Source organism: Dermacentor silvarum, chromosome 10 (assembly GCF_013339745.2).
Source record: "Dermacentor silvarum isolate Dsil-2018 chromosome 10, BIME_Dsil_1.4, whole genome shotgun sequence".
NCBI lineage: Eukaryota > Metazoa > Arthropoda > Arachnida > Ixodida > Ixodidae > Dermacentor > Dermacentor silvarum.
In genome coordinates this window covers 53,359,245-53,368,008 of record NC_051163.1, presented here as the reverse complement: position 1 = coordinate 53,368,008, position 8,764 = coordinate 53,359,245, and the positions used below count along the sequence as shown (strand labels likewise).

Below are 8,764 nucleotides of genomic sequence, written 5' to 3'. Positions count from 1 at the left end.
CCCCGCAATTTTTTTTCTTTTATAGTGTTTTCTTTCGAGTGTTCTTTTAGAAGCCTTTCAACATTGTCTAATGCTGCACATGCAGATCTGTAGCAGTTGCTCTAATTTATATATAGGATAGGATTATAATTTATATATAGGATATATATATAGGAGGATATACGTAGATAAGTCGTTTGTGTTGCTCCTGTGCCGTACAGGATTGTTTTTTTTTCCTTCACGTCCATCAGCTTGCTCTAAACAATGAAGATGCTGCACCGCATATTGTGCCAACGAGGGGTCAACACAACTGCGGGGCATCTCAATGAGATGATCGCTCATCGCACTGGTTCTTTTCAGGGAGCGAGCCTCGAGCGTTTTGTCTTTAAAAAGGTGTTCCGGCTGCGATGTTCCGTATATATATATATATATATATATATATATATATATATATACGGTGAGAAAAAGGAGGCATCGCAAGGTCTTGAGGGAAAACAGCGGACACCTATTTGTGCAGCAGAAGAGTAAGCCAGTTTGTAAGTATGAGGCCAGTATGTCAGCTGCGCATGCTCATTCTTGTTAGACAATTAAATGATGCTTGCACGTCGTCTTTGGCGCATGTATTACTGCATGGTGCAGGGGACTCTGTGAAACGAGCAGATTGCCTGAGGCACCGGAGAATTGCGGCAGAAGCTTCGAGCACCAACTGTTTATCGCAAGCCGTCGCAACGAAATGTACTTTAGAGTTCACTTGCTCGCCGCTGTCATGTTGATTGCTACGCACACGATCACGAAATGTGCTGCCGCAACAGAAGATAGCAGCAGTGGCGTAAGTGTCCCATTTTATACCTGATGCTTCCGGATATACTGGTCGTTAAAATGGTGGCAGTATTTGTGCTGGTTGTGGATAGGAGGCGCTGGTGTCACATGTTTCCTCGTAGCAAAAACGTATATGTTATTAAACGTTATATACGTTATTCGGTGGCGTTGTAGTCACGCAAAAACTCACGCGTGCGGGTATGAGCCAGGGACAAGAAAAAAAGAAAGAAAGAAGGAAGGAAAGAAAGGAAGGAAAGAAAGGAAGGAAGAAAGAGCAGGTGGGGAAGTTGCGCCGGCGCCGGATCACTTGACGCGCGCGACCAATCAGGGACGTTTGGTGTGTCACGGGGAGGGAAAGGGAAGGAAAGGGGGTTGGCGCGTGCTCCGCCGGTCTTCCCTTGCCTCAGATCAGTTTCGGCGCCAGGATGGGAAGGTCCGACGTGGTGCGTGCCACTGAGGAGCAGGCGCCGAGAACTCGCTCCGGAAAGGGCTCGTCGTCGACGTGCCGATTCTAGCGTGAGAGCTTCCGAAACTCAGGCGAAACGTCAGCGTCGTCTTGCCATCCGGGAACCCGACAACGGTGGTGCACGCCTCGGCAACGCTAGCGCCAACTTCACCGGTGCGACGGCGAGGTTTCAACGCGAGTTTGTCAATCGTAACTTCGAAGCCAGCTGCAGTGCGTGTGACTGGTTGTGGTTCGAGCACAACGTGGTACTCGTCTGTGCAGTTCGTTCCGAGGAACACCAGAGAAACACAGGACAAGCTTCTCTTACCACCATTTCCTCGACAGGGGAGGGGCTGCTGATTTTTACAGCGTAAGCTGTTATGGGCTCATTCCAATAGCCGTTTCGGTTCGCGATGGTCGCCGCAGCCATTGGACGACCCGAGCCTCCGCCAGTATGAGGGCGCAATCTAGTTAAGGTGCCTGCAAACGCAGCATGCGCAGGCGTAAACAACGAGATGCGATTTGGACGAGTCGCGCAATCACGCGATTTTGATGTGAGATGTGCGCCACCTATTCTGGATACCTCTTCCAGCGGCCGTGCCTCTTCGGTACACCTTACGGCGTCTCCTCGAAAGGTACGAACCGCTGCTGAAGAAGCTAATCGTAGAGATACGTGCGCGGATACAACCAGGCGTCATCGGGCTCAGCAGACTGCTATGCCGAGAGCATTACAAGCCGCAGCTCGCCGTCGACGCCGGGCGGACAGTTCAGATCGTTCTCATCAAAGCGAGGCGAAGAGACTTTGTCACAAAGACCCTGGTGTGCGTGGTGCCGAAATTGGAGCTACTCTTGAGCCGCTCCATCAGCTTACGCTGTCACTGTGCTGCGCCTGCGTGTGCCACGCAGGCCTGTGACTTTTTTGGTTGCACTTCTTTCGGGACAGTAAAATAAGTCCTTCCTGTCCCGTCGTCCTTTCTGTCTTCTATGGTGTTCCTTTTTACCACCTTCGCACTGCAAATGTCTCTAATATCAGATAACTCCGTGCATTCTTTATCCACCGAAAAATAAAGAACCTTGCAAGAGATCACTTATACTTGTCAAGCCTGCTTTATATGTATTGTGATATGTGTTGGAGTGGGGTCAATGTGTGAGCATGCGTTGATGCGTTTCAGACGAGCCTAGCTGGTTTCACATTCTGTTTGATCCTATTTTTTTGTTAGGACGACATTGATTGGGGACCAACAAGCGGCAACGACTGCGAAAGTTCACAGCACTGCGATCAGAGCAGCCAGTGTTGCGTGAGAGTCAACGGGAAGAATACATGTGGACCATTGGCTGAGATTGGTCAACGTTGCTCCAATGGTCATCATGCCGTATACGAACACCATTGCCCATGCAAGAAGCGTAAGTTGAATGTTCCTGAAAAAATTAAAAATTAAATTATGGGGTTTTACGTGCCAAAACCAGTTCTGATTATGAGGCACGCCGTAGTGGGGGACTCCGGAAATTTTGACCACCTGGGGTTCTTTAACGTGCACCTAAATCTAAGTACACGGGTGTTTTCGCATTTCGCCCCCATCGAAATGCGGCCGCCGTGGCCGGGATTCGATCCCGCGACCTCGTGCTCAGCAGCCCAACACCATAGCCACTGAGCAACCACGGCGGGTAATGTTCCTGAGACGTTTCGAACGTTCTTTTTTTTTTTTCAATAGCTGGTGTAAAAGTATTATGCATCGATTATTTTTATTTTCCATTCTTCTTGTCCATCGACATTGATTCTCACCAGAGCTATATATTCTTAGAGTTTGGTGAACAGGCGTGGCCAAGCGCTGGTGGCTCGGTAATGACGTCAACGACCTCTCTACCACGCCTCCGGACAACCGCCACGGTAGCTTAGCGGCTATGGTATTGAGCTGCTAAGCACGAGGTCGCGGTTTAATGGGGGCGAAATGCGAAAACGCCCGTGTCCTGTGCATTGGCGGCACGTTAAAGATTCCCTGGCGGTCAAAATTAATCCGGTGTCCCCACCTACGGCGTGCCTCATAATCAAATCGTGGTTTTGGTACGTAAAACCCCGGAATTAAATTGAATTCTAGCAAACCGCCATCGCCCTCGCCCTGCTCGACGGTCGTGGGTCTGAGATCTATAGCGATTCCAAAACAGCAGTTAGGGCTCTTCAGAAAGGTCGCATCGCCGAGCAAGCTGCTCGTCTTCTTAGCGTCTCCAATCCGGATGCTCTCACGCATCATTCGATTCACTGGTTTCCAGCTCCCGCAGGGTCGGTCGAGGGTGCTCCCCCGAACCTCAATGAGTCTGCTCACGAGGCTGCGCGCGACCTCACCGACCGCGCTTCCTCTGTAAGGAGAGCCGACACCCCTCCCCCCTACGGCCACAGGGATGCTCCCGTTACTCACAACGAGGTAACAAAATTCTTCTACATGTCCAGGAGGGTCTTTCCACCTCCTTACCCCAAATTGAATAGGGCGAAAGCTGTTTCTCTTAGATTTTTACAGACTGGCACATATCCGTGTCTGGCCGTTCTGCACGAAGTTTACCCTGACGTATATCGCGACGACGCCTGCCCGTCCTGCGGGCAGACCTCCACTCTAGCACACATGCTCTGGGAGTGCGGGTCGAGATACCCCAAGTTCAGCAAGGATGAGTGGGACTCGCTTCTGCGTAGCCCCGCTCTAGACAAGCAAATCCTGGCTGTCCGGCGTGCCCGCGACCGGGCCTGTGGGCTAGACCTGTCGGTCCCGACGTGGGACTAGCCGGGTGCACGACGAGTTCGCGTCCTCGCCGGACCTAAAATAAAAGTTATTTCACTCACTCTACCACGCCTCCAGCACTCCCCGCTTCGACGCCATCCGCCATGTTTAAACCATCCGCGAGATGGGCGCACAAGTGGGCGTAGTTAGGCGCGAATGCAAGCGCCGCCAAACCACCTGTGAAGGCGAGGTAGCGCAGGGAACTGCTAAAAAAGTTGAATAAACATAGTGAACAAAATCATTAAGGCGTTTGATAATAATCAGATTATAAAAAACACATTTAAAATTATGTACGTGGTCTTAATTCTAAGCATGCGGCGCCTTTCGCGCTACGAGAGCGCTACGAGAGTTCTGCCTAGATTTTAGTAAGGTACTCAAGTTGCATTTTTCTCGCAGATAAGGTTTAGTAATGTTTTTACTTAATTCCGTCGCTACCCTGTCGATACGTCGAACATGATCCGGCTGACGCTGACTGGTCCGGTCGCGTAATGCGAGCTCTCACTTCCGACGCTGAGTTAATTCTCACGCGCACATTAGATTCGTGCAGTCGACTCCCATGTGTATGTAATATGACTTTTGGCTGCTTTCACGAGTCAAGCCTGAGCGAGCGTCAAACCCATAGTGTGCAACGATTTCGCGTGTAAAGGCGAAAATAATTCGCAGCAAATGGGGACGCGCGCGCGGTTGCGAGGTGGTGTAAGCCACGCAGTGGGACATATTATATATATATATATATATATATATATATATATATATATATATATATGTAGAGCCGTGGTGTTAGTGGCACATACCCACTCTGGGGGATTGGCCAAGAACCGGATAGTTCGATATAACAATGAGAAAGGAGATTTATAAAGTACTGCAAACATAAATTTGGGAATACGTACGCATATGAGAATGAATAGGTGGAATATATCACATAACTTGACTAGAATAAAGGAATAAATGAAGACTAAAAAAAGAAATAAACAGCTGGTCATCAAATTTGTAAAAATATTTCGGAACCCTAAGCCCTGATTTTACAATCTAAATCTTTCTGACCCTGCAATGTAATCCTGGATGGCATCGACAACCTTCCTGTCGCTGTGCCCAAGGGTAGAGGCCCCCAATAATAGTAAATTTTGAACATTTAATTTTAATCTAAGAAGGCGGAACGGTGTTTCTAAGGCTCTTTTTCGCAATTCAGAATATCTTTGACAGACAATGAGAAAATGTTTCATGTTGTCATGTTTCATGTTGTCCACAATAGAGACAGTTCGGTGAGAGAACCAGACCAGCTCTGTCTAGGTAAAAATTTAAAAATGGAATTCTGCAGCGTAGTCTAGTGATTATGAATTCAAGTGATCGCGTTTGACAGAGTTTGCTATTCCAATAATGCGACAAGTGCTGAAAATCTGACGAGTTTGTTAAAGAAGGGGCGTGAAATTCACGCAGCGTCATTTTTCTCCGAAATCTAGCCCTTATGATGAAAGCTGAAACCGATAGGATTTGAATGACCGGGCCATTCAGGGACGCTTTCGCCAACGAATCTGCCATTTCGTTTAGAAATAGGCCCTTACGCCCTGGCACCCACACCAATCTAATCAAAGCTAAGTGAGGGGGCACTAACGATCTGAAAGCTCGCGAAACCGGGGAATTATTGGAAGCTGTGAGGGAGGAGCACAGAGATAAAGAATCCATCACGACCACTGTGGAACATGTTGATGTATTGAGTTTACGGAGGGCTAGAACGACAGCTAAAAATTCCGCTAGAAAGATCGGTACGAAGTCTGGGAGGCGAAGAGAGAACTACGAATCAAGAATAGGAGAAAATATTCCAATTCCACACTTTTCTTCATTTTGAGAAGCGTCAGTGGCAATAACTGTCTCGATCAGAACGTGCAAAAAGTAATCATTTAAGATTGAGCTTAGCATGCGGTAAGATAATGCCTTTGCATTTTTAGGAAAAATATCATCATACTGAATTTTAATGGAATTGGTGTTGTAAACAACAGGACTCACCTCACGAATTTGGATCTAGGAGAGTTTGAATAAAAATAATTTGTGGTGTGTGGAATCGTGGCCAGGTACAAGCCGAAAAACAAGTCCGGCTGGGAGATAAAAACTGTTTGTGAACGCCTTATAGGGGATTCATATAGTCTTAAATATGACTGCACAGCTAATAATCGAAACCTCGTAACAAGAGATGGCATTCTAGCTTCCAGATGTAAAACTTCATTTGATACAAATTTAGGTAGCCCTAAACATTGTCGCAAGGCCTGCCTCTCCAGAAGAACAAGGGGGCGAAGTTTATATGCAGGAGCTCCAGAGTACAGTACACATCCAAATTCCAATACCGGCCGAACATACATGCGGTAAATTGTTAAAAGCGTTGCTCTTCGCATTCCTGATCGACTATTGCTCAGCCTACGCAGCAAGCCAACCGCACGAACACCTCTTGTTGCAATATATAGTCAATGTGCGCCTTCAAAGACAGTGAACCGTCATATATCACACCAAGATACTTGACTGTCTCTACTTGTGGGATAATATTTAGATGATAGGAGAGAGAAATATATATGGGGTCCTTTAATGGAAACGCTAGCACTGAGCATTTGTTAACGTTAAGACCGAGATGCATCGCATCAAGCCATCTTTCTATAGCAGACAAGTATGTCTGTTATATTTGATAAAGTTTTTGGATGTCATTTGCCGATGAAAAAAAAAAGAAAAACGCTATGTCATCAGCGTACACATAAGTATGTACATCGTCATGACATGGGATGGAACTCATTAGAATATTAAATAATACTGGTGAAAGTACTGCCCCTTGTGGAACGCCTCTTGACTGCGCGTACCTAGCCGAAGAAATGCCGCTTTGGAAGCAATAAAATTCTCTGTTCCTTAAAAATTCTGCAATCCATGCTTGAAGGTATTTTGGAAAGTTAATGTTCTGAAGCTGATTGATCAATATCACATGTTCAACACTGTCATATGCTTTTGAGATATCTTGAGTGACTAATGCCGCATACTGCCTTTGGTGCCGTGCCAACTGAATACGGCTTTCAAGGTCAATATGGGCCTGCCATATAGAGCACTGTGATCTGAAACCAATTTATTTCGGACTCAGAATCGATCGCTCATTAAGAAAATTTACGGCACAAATATTAATAACTCTTTCAATCAATTTTACGAAATTTGAAGTTAACGCGATTGGCCTGATATTGTCTGATATATATATATATATATATATATATATATATATATATATAGCCGTCACCCGGATTTTTAAGCAAGGCAATTTAAGCAAGGCAATTTTAAGCAAGGCAACCTTGGCAATTTTCCATTCCAATGGAACCCATGCCCATCTGATGGAATAATTGATGATGTCTAATAAACATTCTTGTGATTCTTTATATAAAATTTTTAGCATGGTCGAAGTGATTCCATCGGGGCCCGGAGCCGCTGATGGAAAGCTTAGTAAGACACCTGATAATTCAGCCATCGAAATTTCGGTGAAATCTTCCTCAGATGGGGATAGCAATGGAGATAATGGTTGTTGGGAAGAAAAGTGACGTTCTAGCCCTCTAGCGATTACCTCCAACAAATCCTTTATTTCTTCTAGCGACAAAACTGCGGATTCTGCATTTATTGGTCGCAGAATCATTTTCTTGGAGCATAGAAAACTAAATAGTGCGCGTTTATTATTTGATTTAGAAATAAATGCAAAATGCTGGTTGTCGTACTTAATTTTAGCCTTCAACACTGTCCGCCTAAAAGTACCTGCATAGAATTTGTAATCCAGCCAGTTTTGAGGGCATTGATTATGTAACAGTTTTTTCCAAGCTGCTTTCCTTCGCCTCTAGTCACGCGAACAGTCATCGTTCCACCAAGGGAAGAATTCGTTTAAACTGATTGTATAACTAATTGAGATCTTTCCCGCGAATTGTTTAAAACAGAACATATGCTCAGTGCTTTCGATTTGAGACTAACATCAGTCAGAGAAGCCAATGCAGATCGCAAGGACTTTTGAAATTTACTGTAGCTTATGAAAGTACGCGTATTAGAAAGGGAGGAGGTAACTGGACGTAAAATATAAAAAATGACCGGTATGTGGTCGCTATTTGTGGCATGATCAACAGTCGACCAGGCGGCCAGGGAAATGCTTGAGCTTGCAAAAGTCAAGTCTAAGGCAGAAGCAACCTAACCTCTGATGAAAGTAGGTCGTCCTGAATTTGCACACGTAAGATTATTGTCCTGGGACCAGTTGCATAAGCGATTGCCACTCTGATCTGTTTTTAATCCCCATTTAATATGGTGGTAGTTAAAGTACCCAGCTAGTAAAACATCTTTTCCGCAAGTAGTAACGATAGTATCCAAAGGGCGCGTGTCGTGAACACCTGAGAGAAAATAGGCATTGGCTACAAAAAATGGCCGACAGGCCGGAAGGCTTATGTCTAACACTAGTATTTCATACTCGGAGGACAGGGGCTTTAGAGCTATCTTTGCCTTATGACAAATTCTGGAAGATATCAGTGTCAGTAAACCACCTCCTATCAAAGATCGATCTAATCAGAATGAACGATAATTTTTTTAATGAAAATTTTTATCTGGTGTATAAGCCAAGTTTCATGCAACAAGATTATATCAGCATTTAACTGAACGGTAAGACAATGTAAATCTGTATAAGCAGCAAATATAGAACGACAGTTATACTGTAATATTCTCAAGGATCCTATTTTGAAGACAGTATTGCAGAAGCAACAACTTT

The 8,764-nt window shown here is 45.4% G+C and overlaps 1 long non-coding RNA gene across 1 annotated transcript in view; it reads left to right on the top strand.

Moving 5' to 3' along the window:
- Positions 1-411: 411 nt before the first annotated feature.
- LOC119466455 (uncharacterized) overlaps positions 412-8,764 on the top strand; it is a 13,679-nt gene continuing 5,326 nt past the window's right edge. Inside the window, exons 1-3 of the long non-coding RNA XR_005195134.2 lie at positions 412-515; positions 619-808; positions 2,464-2,647. This is a non-coding gene — a long non-coding RNA (uncharacterized LOC119466455). The remainder of the gene's footprint in view (positions 516-618; positions 809-2,463; positions 2,648-8,764) is intronic.